Raw genomic sequence first — 18,660 nt, 5'->3', positions numbered from 1 at the left:
CAATGGTTCTATTCATTGGTTTGATGTCTATCTATAATCTATCTATATCAATACTGTATACCTTTGATATGTTTAAATAAAACACAAACAATTAAATGCATTGTGGGCACAGTTAGTGTGATCACATCTAAGATGAAAATGCAGAACCTCAAGTTCTAGTCTAGAATCTCAAGCCAGTTTCTGCTGATGTGTTTGATCAATGTACTGGCTAGGTACCTAAACTTGCAGACTCAGGCACACATTTAAAAATTGTTAAGGTAGTATTTAGAACTGCTAGGACTCTGAGGATTGAGAAAGTCTTCCAAAGGATGAGATGTACTGCAGAGGTAGAGTACTGGCCTAGCATATGTGATGCCTTGGGTTTCATATCAAACACCAAGAAGAGAGAGAGAGAGAGAGAGAGAGAGAGAGAGAGAGAGAGAGAGAGAGAGAGACTGAAAGAGAAAGGAAGAAGAAGAGTAGAAGAAACAAACAGAAGCAAAAGTAGAAGATACACAATATACTTTTCTGTCATACCCAGTATCTGAAGAATACTGCATCATTCACCAATACTGCATGCTCCTGCTAGTCCATAAGCGTGCATACACACAACGATGCTTAAGACCAGAACACACAGCAGCTTGTGAGACTGGCACTTTTTATGTCCCATCCCTACTATGTTTCTACATGAACCTTCCCATCTGTTCCCCTTTTTATCTCTAGGCCTAAATTCTGCTATTTCTTTACTTAATGGAGGTTGAATCTCAAAAGTCAAATGTTGACCTGTGACTGTCATAAGATTTGTTGTGGCTTATGGCTAATCACCTAGCTCTACCAATATAGAATTCAAAGTTGGATTACATTATTCAATTTAGCCTGCCAATAGAATCTCAGACTTTTGTTTCTCTTTCAGGAGAATTAAATCCACGTGTATTTTTTGAAAACTTCTGAAGCAGCTTCCTTGCTGAAAGCACTTTCTCAATTTTGCAGTTCTTTAGATGATCAGCAAGACTTACCTATGTTTTTTTTTTCCTCATTGGGTTTATTGGTACTTTTAAGGTATACAGTACAGTTACATTCATTATTGGGATCTTGTGCCTTTACATGACAGGTCTTGGTTCTCATTTCTTCCCCACAGCCCTTCTCCCTCCCTTCACCCCCTTCTCCCTTCCCTATTTACGAAAACTTTATTTCCATTTTTTCATTTTCTCAGAAAGGAAGTAAGGGAAAAGAAACAATCCTGTGTGCTTTGAAGGTGTTAAAACAGTACAGTTACATTCATTATTGGGATCTTGTGCCTTTACATGACAGGTCTTGGTTCTCATTTCTTCCCCACAGCCCTTCTCCCTCCCTTCACCCCCTTCTCCCTTCCCTATTTACGAAAACTTTATTTCCATTTTTTCATTTTCTCAGAAAGGAAGTAAGGGAAAAGAAACAATCCTGTGTGCTTTGAAGGTGTTAAAATATAGTGCAATTGTGATTTGGGAAAGTTTGAGAGCACTCAGTTTCTTGGATAATATCCAAGTTCTTAACAAAAAGAATAATAGTATCAATGATATTTATATGCATTTATCGAGTGCTCACCATATGCATATATTATACTGATGTTTTGTTAACTCCTTTACATTCATTATTAACTCAATTAATGCAGTAAACAGCTTATAAGGACATTTTATTATTTTCTCCATTTATATATGAAGGAATACTATAGCATGAATATTCTTTATCCCCTAAACTCATGCAGAATTTTAATCTCCAGAGTCACACATTCATGATATTGAGAAGGAAACAATTAGAATATGGTGCCTTTGGAAGGTTATTACATTAGATTCGATTAAGCCATTAAGGTAAAGGCACCCCCTCAAAAAAAATGACAGAGCAATGAGTGGCATGAGCTCAGCTTCTCCAAGAAAAATTGCCAAGAGTGTGGAAAACAACAGCACGGAGAGGAACCAGTGAGTGGAAGGCACATGGGAACCACGAAGGAACTGACAGAGGAGAAAAAATTTCACTTCATTGCTATAGAAGAAATGACTCACTGCCACAGACCAAAGACTGAGCAGTGTGATGGAGTGGCTGTGTAGCCAGCCTGGTGAGGCAGCAGCGAAAGCAACTTTCCTACTCACTGTGAAATGGAGATGTGATCTGGTCCAAGAAAATCTTATGCAGTTGGAGGCAGCAGTGAGAACATGGACACTGTTTCCCAAGTGGTCCCCCGGAGTCAATACTTGGTGAATGAGGCAGAACGTGCCCCAGCATACCACAGCACTGTTCAGAAGTGGGTAGACAAGGTGGTCATTTTATTTCAAAGAGCTTGGGGCTTGAACTCCCACAATGGAATAGCCCCAGGGTTGCTTTACTGACAATGTCAGAGAGTGGAAGTACGGAACACCTATCCAGTTACAGTAGACTACTGGCAGTTGGACAGCAGACTGGGCGAAATTCTGCTGAGAGGGAGAAGCTCAACCACTCAGACTCTGCTCTGGTGGCCACCAAAAGCTAAACATATCCCTAGCTATAGAGGACTAGAAGTGTCCCTCTGCTATGCAACTAACATCACAAGCAGGCATAAAGCTTTGGCTGGTCACAGGACTAGGTACCACCTCCCTGCCTTGTGAGCAGTAGCACAAGCATGCAAGTGGTAGGACGAGTCCCCTCTCTACTCTATTACCAGTGTGCAAGTGCAATCCGTGACGTGGAACAGAGGAGGCTGTGAGAGGTCCAGGAAGGGCCAACTGTATATGGGATTGGAAGCAGCTTTGGGCTGGCTCCATCTGAAGGCACCACAGCAACTGGGAGAGTTGTGTAGAGGCAGTCACGGTAAGGAGATGGGTGGGCCAAGTGACATCTGGAAAGATGCTGGCTGAAGATCAGCCCCCATATTCAGAGGCCAAGATCACCCCCATACCCAGAACTAGTCTTACTGTAGACTTGGTGGAATTACACACCACAGTTTTGGACTCTGATGTGGATGCTACCACAGAAGTGTGGACACAGGAGGAATTTTATTGTTTTTATTTTCCTTTGCTTGATTTGTTTTCCTTTTTTGATGTCTGGTTGGGTGTTTTGTTTTGTTTTTACTTTTAAGGTTGCCTAAAATCTTTACTTTTATTTTTGTTTTTTCCATTCTTCTTTCTTTCTTTCCTCAGCTATCCATCTTGATTTTATATTTTCATTTGAGTGGGCATTTTCTCTTGTTTTTCTAGTTTTATTCAATATTCTTTTGCTTTCCCCTTCATTCTTTCTCTCTTGCCCTCTTCTCCAGTTTCCCAAAACTTGAATGATCATCCTTTGTATCCAGATTTGCTTCTACTATACTTCTGATCACGTATCTCTCTGTTTTGACCCCTATCCTTCTCAAATCCCCCCTACAGTAAAATCACTCTACCAAGGGGAAATGCACTTCATACAAGTTCCTGGTTTATGTCGGAATTTTTTTTATATAACTGTAGAGCTTGCTTGTATGGTTAAAGGTACCAAATCAATAATAACCACAGTTTGTCACTTGCTAGACTGTGCTTGATGCTATTGTTATTGCCACTTTTACCATTATATCTAGGATTTCATTCACGCTGTAATCAGTTGTTGTCCATTGTATGACAATACTGTGATTGCCTGGAGTCATAGCCATCATCATAGTTTAGTACTGAAAGACTGGCTTCTCAGTGTAAATAAGAATCAAAATGTATAATAGATAATGCGAAACAGGAATAAAAGGTCTAAAGGGGAAGAAAAAGTGGGAGGAGTAGGGTGAAGGAAAGAAGGGAATGGAAAAAATTTGAGAAAAGGAAAAAATGCGAAGTCCTTCTAAATAAGGAGGATTGGAAGGGTTGAAGGGAGGGCAGAGGATGGGGAAAAAAAAGAACCATGATATATCATGCAAAGCTACAAATTCCCAATGATGAATATCATTATAGTGTATATGTACAATGTTCCAATACACTTAATTAAAAATAAAATGAATGTGAATATTATGTACTCAAAAAACAAACAAATGAAGGACTGGTTGCTAAGCCAAACAGCAACTTCTCATCCTTAATAAATTGGGAAGGTAAAATCTTGGGAGAGACACAAAGTTAAGAAACTCCTACACCTAGAAGACATCTCTGAGGAACAGACATTTCAAAGGGAATCCTCAATACTATTGATAAGGCTAACTTCCAAAAATAAAAAAATAAAAAGCAACAACACAGAAAACAAAGTGAAATAAAAAATAGAAAATGAAATGCCACAAGCAAAATGCAACCACAGATCTCCAGCTCACCCAGGACAAGTCCAGGGGACAATAAGATAGAGGCAATGAATAGCCAGCTAACTGAACTTTCTGAAATTATAGCACCAGAAGAAAAAAAAAAGAAAAAAAAGCCCAGAAGAATGAGGTTATAGAGTAAATAATCTCTCAGGCTCAAAAAGAAATGATGATCAAAATAAAACACATGCTTAATTAATCTAGAGTAGACACAGATAAAAAAATAGAAGAGTTTAGGAAGGCTATGGAAACCATAAATTCTCACCATAGGAAGGAATTGGAATCCATGAAACAGATTCAACCAGTTATCAGAGATTAAAAATTATAATGAAAATTTATACAATTAATTGAAAAAAGCAAGGACAGAATATCAGATCTAGAAGACAGGACTGCAGTTAATAATCCTGAAAATAAATACATCTAAAAAATAGCAATGGACTATGAAAAATAAACCATACAGCTGCATAATAATGCAAAGAAGACTAACATAAGATTTTTTTCATTGAGTTTTTTGGTACTTTTTAGGTATACAGTACAGTTACATTCCAACATAGGATTGGTTATGGTCAACAAGAAAGCAGGAGACAGTACAAACACTATAAATACTTGTTCACAGAAGCAATGACAGAAAACTCTTTAAACAAGAAAAGAATTTGACATACAAATAAGTGAGGCATATAGAACTTCAAATAGCCATGACCAAAATAAATCTACATCAAGGCATATAATAATCAAAATTCCAGAATTTCAGCACAAGAACAGAATATTAAAAATGGTTAGAGGAAGCAGGAGAAACAAATCACCTTAAAGAAAAGTGCATCAGAATTACAGTAGATGTCTTAATAGAAACCTTTAAGTCAAAAAGAGCTTAGAATGAAATATTTCAAGCCCTACGGGAAAACAACCTCCAATCCTGACTGATGTAGCCTGCAAGATTATCTTTCAAAATCAGTGGAGAAATAAGACTTCCATGACAAAGAACAAATGAAGAAATTCACAACCAACAAAGCAGCTCTACAAAATACTCTGAAGGGCATTTTAGAAAGAGATAATGAAGATCACAATCCCAAGAAAACCAATAGAGGGAAGGCACAAGGAAGGGCAAGCAATTAAACACAGGGGAAAGACAGGGAACCCACAGCAGAAAAATAATATGACAAGGATATACCAGAGAAGGACCCTAGGCACAAATACCTTCAGTAAGATACTGGCAAACAGAATGTAGAAAACAATCAACAAGATTATACATCACAATCAACTGAACTCATCCCAGGGATAAAGGGATGGTTCAAAATACACAAATCAATACATGTAATACTCCATATCGACAGAGCCTAAGAGTGAAACCATATGATCATCTCAGTATATGTAGAAAAGCATTTGACATAGTTCAACATCTATTTGTAATGAAAAAGTCCTACAAAACTTGATATAGAATGTCTTTATCTCAATCTGATAAAAGCCATCTATGACAAACCAACAGCCAGCATCATACTAAATGTTCAAACCTGAAAGCTTTCACTGTAAAATCAGGAACAAGATAAGGATGTCAACTATCACCATTCCTATTCAGTATAATTTGACAAAGAGCCAGAATAATTAAACTAGAGAAAAAAATAAAAGGAATAAAAGTAGAAAAAGAAAAAGTTAAAATATAATTATTTGTAGATTACATGATACTCTACATAGAAAACCCCAAATACTCCAGCAAAAGTCTTCTTGATTATAACCAAATTCAGTAGTATAACTATATGCAAAGTCAACACTCAAAAATCAGTAGAATTTCTCTACAAAAATAAAAAACTCAATGAGAAAGAAACTAGGGAAACAACACCTTTCAAAATGGCATTAAAAAATAAATACTTAGGAGTCAATCTGACAAAGACAGTAAAAGATCTTTACATTGAAAACTAAAATAGTCTGAAAAAGGAGATTGAAGAGGATATTACAAATTGGAAAGATATTCCTTGATCTTGGGTAGGATGAACCAATATAGTGATAATGGTCATGGTCCCAAAATTGTTATACAGATTTAATGCAATCCCCAAAACTATACCTCACATAACTAGAGAAAACATTCCTAAGTTTCATTTGGAACCAGACTATACCTAGAATAGCAAAAACAATTCTGGTCAACAAAGCAAAGCAGGGGACATCACAATCCCTGACTTCAAATTATACTTCAGAACCACTGTGATATAAACAGCATGGTATTGGCAAAGAAAAAAGAAAAGAAAAGAAAAGAAAAAGACACACCCTTCCTGGGCTTCTCTGTGGAGAATGCTTCAAGAGCACTCTGTACACAGCTGCTTTCTTTCTTTGTTTCATAACTATTTCCACAAATGAGAATGCTAATACAGCAGGTGCCCAGCTGAAGAGATTCAAACACAAGGGAATAGACAGTATATAAATGAGGTGGCAAAGTATAGAAGTTAATTTGGAGCTGAGAAAAGCTAGGAAGGATGAGCAGATGCTGATAAGGAGGAATGTTAGCTCATTTCCTTATGATGTTATTTCACCACTGCAGAAAAACTGCAAAAACCAGGGCACTGTGAATTGGACTGCTGATGACACTGTCAAAGGCATAAATAGCAATAATCTAGAAAGCTATCTTCAAGCTACTCAAGCTGCGAGGAAACTGCTTTCTCAGGAGAAAGAGCCCCTAAGAGACCACATAATCTGGGCTGATTTGATTCCAAAATTTGTGTTCTTCTTAGGAAAAATTGATAGTAGTCCCATTCAGTTTGAGTCTGCTTGGGAACTCACTAACATTGCTTCTGGATTATCAGAACAGACCAAGGCTGTGGTGGATGGAGGTGCTATCCCAGCATTCATTTCTCTCTTGGCTTCTTCTCATGTTCATATCAGTGAATGGTATGTGCTCTAGGAAACATTTCAGGTGACAGTTCAGTTTTCCAAGACCTGGTTATCAAATATGGCATAATTGACCCAATCTTAGCTTTTCTTGCAGTTTCTGATATGTCATCTTTAGCAGGTGGTTACTTACATAATCTTACCTGTATATTTTCAAATCTCTGCTGCAACAAGAATCCTGCACCCCTGTTAGATGCTGTTAAGCAGTTTTTTCCTACATTGATTCATTTCTTGCATTACAGTGACCTCAAAGTATTAGCAGATATCTGCTGGGATATTTCTTACCTTACCGATGGTCCAAATGAATGCATTGAAATGGTTGTAAAAAATGGGCATTGTGCCCCACCTGGTGAAGCTTCTAGGATCAAATGAATTGCCAATTATGACTCCCACGCTAAGAGCCATAGGGAATATTGTTCCTGGAAGAGATGAACAGACTCAGATTGCGATAGATGCAGGAGCACTTGCTGTGTTTCTCACCCTACTTACACATCCTAAAACTAATATTCAGAAGGAAGCTACCTGTACAATGTTAAACATCACATCTGACCTTCAGGACTAGATAAGGCAAGTTGTAAACCATAGGTTAGTCCCATTCCTCCTCAGTGTACTCTCTAAGGCAGACTTTAAGATGCAAAAGGAAGCTGTGCAAACTGTGACCAACTACACAAGTGGTGGGACAGTTGAACAGATTGTGTATCATGTTCATTGTGCTATAATGGAAACATTGATGAACCTCTTAACTGTGAAAGATACGAAAATTATTCTGGTTATTCTGGATGCCATTTTAAATATCTTGCTGGATACTGTAAAACTGAGAAGCTTAGTATAATGATGGAAGAATGTGGATGCCTTGATGAAATTGAAGTTCTACAAAACCATAAAAATGAGTCTGTGTACAAGTCCTCATTAAAGTTAATTGAGAAGTATTTCTCAGTAGAGAAAGAAGATCAAAATGTGCTAGAAACTACCTCTGAAGGGTATAACTTCCAGATTCAGGATGGGCTTCGGGTACTTTTAACTTCTACATGGTTCAGCTGAGAAAGGCACCAAGTTTTTGTTGTGCACTATGTTGGATATAAGTTCATCTGTTTCTCTACCAAGAACTCTTCTTTTAAAATGTCATTTGTTATTGTAGCACTTTGTACAATGAAACTATAGTTGAACAGTTACAAACAGTGCATACTGTATGAAGATTATCTCTGAAGGGGCTTCTTAATTCTATGTGGAATTTCATATTTTATAGTGTCCTATAAATAAAGATTAATTTCCACTCTTAAAAAAAAAGGACCCTAGGAGAGATGGAAGATTAGAAGGTGCAGAAACAACTGCAAACACACTCAGGTACCTTGTCTTTTGCAAAGGAGCCAAACACCTTCACTGGAAGAAAGATAAACTCTTTAATAAATTCTCCTAGAAAAACTGGTTTTCCACATGCCAAAGATTAAAACTATACCCTCACCATGTACTAAACTAAAATAAAAATGGATCAAAGATGTAAATATTAAAAAAAAAACACTAAATCTGCTGGAAGAGAGAAGAGGTAGAACTCTTAAAGGCAAAAATGTACACAAAGACTTCACCAACAAAAACCCCCATTAATTGAGAAATACAAATAATCAACAACTGGAATCTTATTAAAAAGCTATTGCACAGCAAAAGATAGCACGAATAGGGTGAAAAGACAACGCATAGAGTAGGAAAAAAATTGAGTCAGTTGTTCCTCAAAGGAACTACTATCTAGAACATATAAAGAATTTTTTAAAATCTCTAAAAATTTAAAGACCTAATCCAAAATGAAATGAATAGACAATTCTCAGATTAAGAGGTAGAAACAGCAAATACACATATAAAAAAGTTCAAAATCACTGATCATTTGAGAGATGCAAATGATAACAATGCTCAGATTACAAAAAAACAAAAAGCAGCCGGGCATGGTGGTGCAAGCCTGTAATCCCAGCACTCGGGAGGCTGAGGCAGGAGGATCGCTGTGAGTTCAAGACCAGCCTAAGCTACATATGAGTTCCAAGTCATTCTCAACTATATAGTGAGACCCTGTGTCAAAAAAACCAAAACCAACCAAACAAACAAACAAACAAAACAAAACAAAAGAACAATACCGAGATTCGACCTCCCCCCTGAAAGAATGGCTGTAATCAATAAAGCAGTCTATAACAAATGCTGGTGAGACTGTGGGGGGAAAAGAACACTGCTCTGCTGTTCATGGCAGTATAGAATGGTGCAACCACTGTGGAAGTCAGTGTGTAAATTCCTAAAAAAAATAGGACTAGAGGTTCCATTTGACCCAGTTATACCTCTTCTGGGTATGTTCCCGAAAGAATTAAAAGCATCATACCACATGGATATATACATACACAGGTTTATGGTGACACAATTTGTAATAACTAAATCTTGGAAACAATCCAAATGCTCATCAAGTGATGAATGGAGTAAAAAAAGAGTTTTTTTTTAAGATGGAATAATATTCAGCCATAAAGAAGGATAAACTTGAAACATTTCTAGGTAAATGGATGCACTTTGGGACTATACTCTTAAATTAAATAAATAAGATACAAAGTGTTAAATATTGTTTTGCATCTCTGGTGTGAGAAACTGAAAGTGTAAATAAGAACCAAAATTTATAATTGGAATCATTGAATAGAAAAAATTTTTTAAAGGAAAGGGAAAACAGGGAGGGGTTGGAGGAAGAAAGAGAAAAGAAAAAAATGAAAAAAAGAAGTTTGAAATGAAAACAAAACTTTGTAAATAAGGAGGGGAAATGTGGTTGGAGAGAGAGGAGATGAATGGGAAAAAAGAGGAATCAAGATATATCATGTATGAGGTATATCATGATGAATGTGCTTGTTATGTATATCTAAATTTTACCAATAAAATTAATTTTAAAAATAAGGTAAAGTCACCACAATTGAATCTTGGTTGCTTTATAAGGAGAGAAAAATAGATTACACATACATAGAGATACACACATGTTCTCACAATAATGTGATGCATCTCAGGCGAACCCTTACTTGAGCATATGCCATGCTATTTGGACTTCATTCCCTAAAGCTGTAAATCTCTTTTCTTTTTAAAGTACCTGCCTTTGGCAATTTGTTAGAGTAATAAAAAGCTGACTAATAAAGGAAATTAAATCTTAAATATTTGCTTAAGTAGTAGAGAAAGTGGCAGAGGTTAGACCAAGTTTTTCTGGATTAAAGCTAGTACTGTAATTTGAACACTGAAATGTATCACAAAACTACAGACTTCTTGGATCTATCTTCCTTTGTAGTTTTTTTGTGTGTAACATTTATTACCTCATAATTATCCTCCAATATTTGATGACTATGAGTGGAGCATAATAACTCCTTTATAAATGTTTGAAAGTCCTTGCCATTAATAAAACAAAGTTCTTATATGTGTACAGAGCTTCGCAACCTCAACATACTTTCACAATCTATTACTTTTCATCCTCAGGACATTGCTTGTAGTGATCAAGACAGACCTTGTGATTTTCTTTTTATAGATAGATAAGTCAGTGCGCACAGTAGTTAAGATACTTACACAAGGTCTCATGAATAGCAAATTGACTAAACATGTTAAAATATCCTCTCCAAGCTATTGATTAGCTCTTTAAAACTTATAGCTGTGACTAGTATTTGAAAAGTATTTTAGAATATGCCATTCTTAATGAAAATTGCAGAGGATTGTGGCTTTATTTGCTAGGAAAACACCAGATACCAGGATACAGTATTAACAAAATATCAAAAATCATCCTTTTCTCTTTGTTCTTGACAGTGGATTTGTGAAGTTTCATGCTAATTTCTTCAGACAAAGCAGACATTTCTAGCTATCACTGTCATCAGGTATCCTTCAGTGGGCATTAGAAAACCAGCAATAGGAGCTAGGATTTACAGTGGACCTGAGGTTCTTTCAGGAGTCAGTCATTATTTATAATGCTCAACTTGGAGGCATGGTGCAGAAACCAAGGCAAAGACTTAGGTGTTGAGGCAGGGGACTAAGATCTATTCATAGGTACTTAGGCCACGTACTAGAATCTGATACATTCTGAAGCTGGGGGCTGGCATGGAGCTTTAAATATCAGAGATGGTAGAGATCAGCATTCAGAGTGTTGCTCAGGCTGGGAACTGCTGGTTCCCTCAGAGTGTGGAGCTCTAGAGGGAAGACACTAGGTTCAAATCCTGACTACAGTCTCCCCTTCCCCCAGCTTCAGTTCCTTCTTCTGTATGATAAATGATGATTTACAGCTCAGAATAGAGACACCAACAAAGCAGCTTGATCTTTGTGAGCTACTGGCTGGCCTAGAGCACCTGATTTTCTTCCTGCCTAAGTGGATAATTGATCTCAGAGTTCGAGTTATCATTGAACTGAAATCAAATAGTTAAAAAGCCCAGAAAGACTTAGCTTCAATGTATTCAGTCCCTCCCTACGGGATAGCAAATGTCATAGCCATTTGTTCATTTTGTGTTTATTTAAGTTGATCAGATCTAGCAGTAGAATATTCCAAAAATTCTTCTGGAAAAGCATTATTCTTGTGGTTTCAAACTGAGTCTTCATTCTGTTTTGCAAGTGTACACTACTGACCTATAATAGAACTTGTCTTAGCACTATACACCTGTACATGTTCCCACCAGTGTTACTGGCTGTCAGCCCACAGGAGGGTAGTGACTTCATGCATCATCAGCATCTCCATAAATATTGGAATTTTAAATCAAATAATACAAGTTATGTACTTGTTTTATCCCAGGATAAATTTAAGGGAAAGAAGGAAAGCAATTAAGAAGCACCTAGATCATCTAGGGGAAGAAAACCAATTTAAAAAACATGGATTCCTGTGATATATGCTACCTTGTGGCTACACTGAAGCAATGGAACTCCCTTGGGGCTTCTCCTGCACACAACCTGGAAGTGTCAGTCAGTACAGAATGAAGCAGACTGTTCTAAGGCATTGACTACAAGAAGCCTGTGGCATCTGTGGGGTTAGTCTTTAATGATTGTGTACTTGATTCTAGTTCTGAGATATATATTTATGTAGTGTATAATCTGGAAGATAATTAAAAAAGGCAAAGTCTTTGTAAATAGGAAAGGGGAGTGAAGGGGTTAAAAGTAGGGCAGGGGTATGGGGAAAAAAACAAGAACCAAGATATATCATGTAAGAAAGGTACAAGATCCCAATGATCAATGTAACTGTATTGTTTGCTTTAAATGTCCCAGTAAACTTAATGGGAAAAAAAGTGATATGAAAAGGTCAGGGATTTAGCTCAGTGCTGCTGCCACCTGCTTTGCAAGAGCAAGGTCCTGAGTTTGATTTGCAGCACACACACAAAAAAAGTGATATGAAAATTAATAAAAGTAAAGCAAATCAATGATTGCATTTATTGTGTGTCACATTTACTCAGTGTTTTACAAATAATGTGGCAAAATTAATGATATAGAATGTAATTAGACTTCTTGTTTAACATTTGAATAGAAGTGTTAAGGAAGGGAAATCTGAAGGGGCATTCAGACATCATTTTGCCCACTTTTGTGGGTTGATTTATGCCCTTAAAAATGATTTTTTAAGTCCTTGTCTCTAGCCCTTGTGAATTTGAAGTAATTTGGAAATAGTCTTTGAAGATGTAATCACGTTGAGGTGATGACATACTTTATTATGATGGACTCTAATCCAATATTAATGGTGTCCTTAGAGGAAATATAAGCATGTGAGGACAGAGGCATAGATTGGAGTGAGACTCAAGTCAAGGAAAGCTGGGGCTACAAGATGTTGGGCAAAGGAAAGAAGGATCCACCTTTAGATTCCTTGGAGTAAGCACACTTCTGCCAACATCTTAATTTCAGAATTTTAGCCTTTAGAACTGTGACAATATAAGATCCTGTCTTTGAAGTCACCTAAGCAGCCCTAGGAAATTAATACACCCAGTTTTGTATCTCTCATCAGACTTGCACTCAAATTAGATTTTAGAGTATGCCTACCAATTTTAAAAATCACTGACTACTGATCAATTCTGGGGTTTGATTTCTGGGAAGAAAAATACCACAGAGACCTCAGCTACCACATTAAATTAATCTCTTCAGGAAAGCTAAAAGCAGTTAACAATGTTTCCTCCGTGAGGTAATGGATTTTTGGCACTGCTAGATTTATGTGTTTATGAGTATATTTATGTATCTCAGAAATACTTAAAGTGTAATAAAAAGAAAGTTATACTCTTAACTCACTCTGGTTATATACATTATCAATTTCAATGAATTGAATGTGTTCTTTCCCCCAAAATTCATATGTTGAACACCTAAGCTCAAGTTGATGAAGGTGAGATGGAGCTCTGAAGAATAGGAACAGTGCCCTTACAAAACAAGGAAGAGATACAAACACCCTATTTGACAGCACATCAAGAAATAGCTATTTGCAAAAGAGGATGTGGGCCCTCACCATAACTAAACTGATCATGATGGAGCCCTGATTTTGGATTCCCAGTATGCAGAACTGTGAGGTAGAATTGCATGTTGTTTAAATTGCCTATTCTATGATATTTTGGGAAAACAGCTTGAAAAAGGCTAACTGATTCAAAATGCCTGGATAATGTGTGTGGAATTGGGTAGATGGTTTGTTTTTTAGCCAGGTTTCAAATTCATTTGTGGTGCTCTGGTTCATATCTTTCTACTATCAAAGGCTTTAACTATAAGCTATTATATATTCTAGCACAGATTCTGTTTAAATCTTAGTGGTAATAACCAAACATCATATCTCTCTATAACAGATTTATTGACATGTGGACATCAGTGATCAATTCCTCATCATTCTTTCTAAAGTCAGTTATGGAAATAGTTATGATAGCGTTAGACAAAAATATTTGAGTTTATACTAAAAATGTTAGGACTATTTAGGGTAGTGGTAAGGAACAAAGCATATAGTTAATAATTCCACTTATTTTGGCAAACATAGGGACAGAAACATAAAGCCTCATTCTAAAGAAATAATGCCTTCTTGCCATATGATGAATTTAAGCTCTAAAGTAGCGAGTGTTTTAGTGTACAACATATAAGAGTTGTGATAGTTAATTGTGATGTCAACTTGAATGGATTAAGAACTGCCTAGCAGGTTAGGTGGGGCACAGTTATGGGTGCGGCTGTTGATGATTGACTCATAGATGGAAAATTGAGGAGGGAAGACTCACCCTGGATGTGGACTTGTAGTCTAGATAGAATAAAAAAAAGAAAGAAAGGAGTCTTCCTTTTTGCTTCTTCAGAGGAGCTCTGGTATTCGTCATTGCCTTTGGATATTTGTCTCCAGTTCCTTCAGGCTTCCAGGGCAGACACTTTAGCCTTCCAACACAGAACCTTTAAAACAATTTCTATTTTTATTTTTGTCCTTCCATTGCTCTGATTCTATGGGCATCACTGCTTACAATGTTGGATTTTCTCACAAATCCACAAAGGTGGGCCACTTACTCATTCACAATTGATAAAGGGTTAGAAGTTTCAGAAAATCAAAGGATGAAAATTTGTTGAAGATTTTTAGAAAGGCTTTATAATTATTTGGAAATTGTGCAATTATTACATTTACAATTATCTGTGTAGGGCATCAATTCATCCAATAAAAACAAGTGGGAATTCAAGTAGATAATTTATCAGGATATAGCAGAAATAAGTGAAAGCCTTTATGCATTTTGGATGCCTGAAAACCTGACACCCAATGATCCAAATATTGATATTTTATAAATATGCAAAAATTGATATTTTCTGTTCAGCATTATTGGTAATTGGATGACAAACACCATATTTTCAAACAGCAATGACAGAATCATATTAGTAAATATTACTACAATATGAATATTTTTGAATTTTTTGTTCTTACAATGTTACTGAAATTATTGAGCCATTTTAGAAAAATGTGAAGGTCAAGTGATTTGAGAAAGCCAGTAACTGAGGAGTGGGTATGAGATTATTTAAACTCTCTGAAAGCTAGAAACAAGTACTGAAATTGGGTTAAGAAATTCAGTGCATAGGGTTTGACAGTATCTGTAAATAATGGTATGTATCATCTCTCTCTCTCTCTTGTTATTATTTAAAGCCAGCAAATAGACAGGAGCTATAAAAACAGCTGTCCAGGATAACATTTCTTTCACTTCTAAAAACTCACTGTACATTTTTAACATAAAGATTCAGGATCTCATGAGTATATTGAGTGTAGAAGAGCACACACACACATACACACACACATCCTTTTGTCTAGTATATTTAAAATAATTTCATTTAAAATACCACGTTTAGGACCAGGGCTTTAGCTCAGTGGTTCCGCCTCCTGCCTCCCAAGTGCAAGGACCCAAGTTCGATCCCTGATACCAAAAAATAAATAAATAAAAAATACCAGGTTTAGATTTCCTATATATTGTATCACTAAAAAGTGGAAAAAATAGATCAGAGATATTATCTGCCAAGCAAGTTTAGAGTCTTCAATTCTCATTTTGCAAATGTTAAAATCAACAAGTTTAGCCTTGGCTTTAGAATTAGAATTAGAATTAGAATTAGATTTAGAATTAGAATTAGAATTAGAATATTAAACTTGAATAGGACCAGAGCAGCAATCAATCTTACCCTTTCATTTTACATTTTCATTCATTCTTTTGACAATTTATACAACACTTATTAAGGCTAAATAACAGATATTAAGAATAAAATGGTGAAAAGATATAATCTTTGTCCCCCCAAAATCTCACACTCTAAAGTTACACTTCTCAAAATTTAATGTATATACAGATCAGTTGGAGTATTGTTAAAATGTAGACTCTAATTTGCTAGGTCTAGGATGGGGCCTGAGATTGGGCATTTCTAATAAGATTCTAGTTGATGCTCATGTTGCTTGTCCACTTTGAGAAATAAAGGTTGAGAGAGAATACATGAGAAAACAGTATGAAGCAGCCAAAGGACTGTAATATTACATTACAGAATGATAAAGCTAATTCCTAACTCAGTCCAGTACTCCTTGTATTTCTACTGCTTTGAACATCAGAGTTTATTATTTGGTTTAGGTGTGACCCACATATTTGAAGTTCTAACAAGTCTTGGACTTAAATGCTGTTAATTTAATAAGAGCTTCAAATTTCTGCTTGCATTAGATGATATATTGTAAAGAAGTTGCTTGGAAAATAGATCCTTCCACAGACATTCTAGGGCCCAGGGGGAAGTTCTACAAATCCAAGAGGTATATGTGATGTGGGTAATCACAATCCATCACTGCATTTCCTCATTTGCAGAGAAAACATTTATTCACAGTCTATGCATAGACAATATTTTTTTCCTCACTTCTCCTATACCCCTAAAGCTAAGATTACAAAGAAATGTCCAGTAAGTGCTTTTGGCCAAATGACAGCACTTCTGTGATAGATATTATGGGAGAATGACTGCACTGTTTGAATTCTCTCCTCATGGTATTTGAGGTCTATTTGTGACAAAAAGCCGATTTTTGTTGTTGTTACTGTTATTGGGATCCAACTTAGGACTTCGCATTTGCAAGGCAGGTGATGGCATCACTGAGCTAAATCCCCCACCCTAAGCCTAATTTATATATCATTCCTGGAGAACAATTTCTAGATAAGAGTGAGATTATAATCATGTTGTACAAACTGTTGATAAATGCTGGAGAAGTTCAAAGCTGTGGAAAGCTAAGAATAGACTACTGCTAGTCTTGATAAAGTACATAAAATTGAGCTGAGTTATAAAAGAATTGGAGGATTTGGGAGTTGATTAGAGAGGCACGGTAAAAATGTGAAAAAAGGGAGAACACACACATAAAGGTACAGAGACAACATTGACTATGAGAAGTTTAGGTGATGGTAGTATACTGACCTTAATGTGGAAGAAATTAGAGTGTAGGGAATCTAATATTAAAAATGGAAAAATGGACGCAAGGTGAACATGTGTAAGAAAGATACTCCATAAACACAAAATAGAAATGTGCAACACAAAGGTTTTAACATTGCTCTGAGTAGTTTTGGTTAAATATTATACTGTTGATGCATGGTGACTATTCTGTTAAGATGAGTACTAAACATACTCACCTAATTAGTAGTCCAGCTTTATCCAATATTAAGGTATAGAAAATAACACAGGCTATAATGCAAAGAAAAATATTTCTAAGTTTTGTTGATTTCAGGTAGTATGGGCCTATGGAAGCTCTCTAATGTCTAGTTATCTGGATTTTTGACAACAAAACAATCTTTAAAATGCACAGCAGTTACAAAAGTTATCTTGCAATATATTATAAAATGTGACAGCTATTCATTGCAATCTTAGATTTATAACTCCTAATAGAATAGATCCATTGAACAGTCTATACATTATTTCTGCAGTATGTCTAAAGTTACTACTAAACTCTTAATTATGGAAAGATAATAAACATAGATTTACATTTTATATTGAAAGTTTTCTATATAAATCTCATTTAATTTTCATTGTTTATAATCAATTGTTCCATTGATTATATATTTGATCCATGGATGACTTAGAAGATTATAAGACAAATGAGAGAAGATAAATCACTTGGCCAATAAAAATTGCAGCAAAAATAACCCACTCATGATAGTCAATGTCTTCTTAAATTTCTGAATGCTTTTTCATAAATTTATTGTGACCTTGACATGAATGCATGTCAATTTTTCACTGTGTCTGTTATATGGAATTATCCCTGTCTTCTTTGACACTGCACTTATATTTTTTGTTTACTTTTTAAAATGTATTTTAAAATCTGTGCATCAAGCTCTTGATTTATTAGCACATGTTAATTCAGCTTTATCTCTTCTAAAGTTGCTGCTTAAAATGTATTCTTTGGGAATCACTATAATGAATTCTTTGACAATATAAAAGTACCCTCCTATTGTGTACAGAATTTGCTAATCATATATGGCTCAATCCATCCAATTTCTTAGGGTTAGGGTTAGGGTTAGGATGCCTATCTATACATGAGTGCATTGTTTTACTCTAAGCCTATGAGACAGAAATCCCATGGTTACTTCCACCCTTTGTTTGATTCCTTTAACTCTTGGCAGCTCCAATTCTGCCTCTGGCAGCTGTTGAGGAAATATTTATTTTTAAACTCTTCTCTCAGAGGCCCTGAGATAATTCTCGGAAGATTTACTAACTTGTCCTTCTCCCCTCCTAGTGCTTTCTTTCCTTTGCAGATGTTTTGCTGTTCTTTTCATGACCCTAAATATATTTCAGATGAACGACTGTAGTTTACAGTTGCTGCAGCTTTTCTCATTCTAAGATTCTAAACAAGTTTTAACAGCTGTTAAAGAGTCTGGCAAAAAGCTTTAATTGCTAACTCTGTGCTAAACTGCATTTCACAATGGGACATTTTATAATATTTGATATCACCAAAGCAAATGATTTTCACCTTATATTGTTACTGCCTATCTCCCATACATTCCCAGTTGAAAAAAGAGTCCAAGTCTGTACCTTTCTAAATGAGATTGATTTTATTTAACACTCTATAGAGAAATTAGGGGTTTCCAATATCCCAGGAAAGTTATGATGAAGAAACAGGT

General features: G+C 35.9%; 1 pseudogene; it reads left to right on the top strand.

The window, feature by feature from the left end:
* Positions 1-1,860: 1,860 nt before the first annotated feature.
* Positions 1,861-8,184, top strand: LOC104860327 (annotated as a pseudogene).
* Positions 8,185-18,660: the final 10,476 nt, after the last annotated feature.

This window comes from Fukomys damarensis, unplaced genomic scaffold (assembly GCF_012274545.1).
Source record: "Fukomys damarensis isolate Sample0158 unplaced genomic scaffold, DMR_v1.0_HiC HiC_scaffold_39, whole genome shotgun sequence".
Taxonomy (NCBI): Eukaryota; Metazoa; Chordata; class Mammalia; order Rodentia; family Bathyergidae; genus Fukomys; species Fukomys damarensis.
The sequence above is the reverse complement of the archived record's forward strand: the minus strand, read 5'-3'. Positions and strand labels throughout refer to the sequence as shown.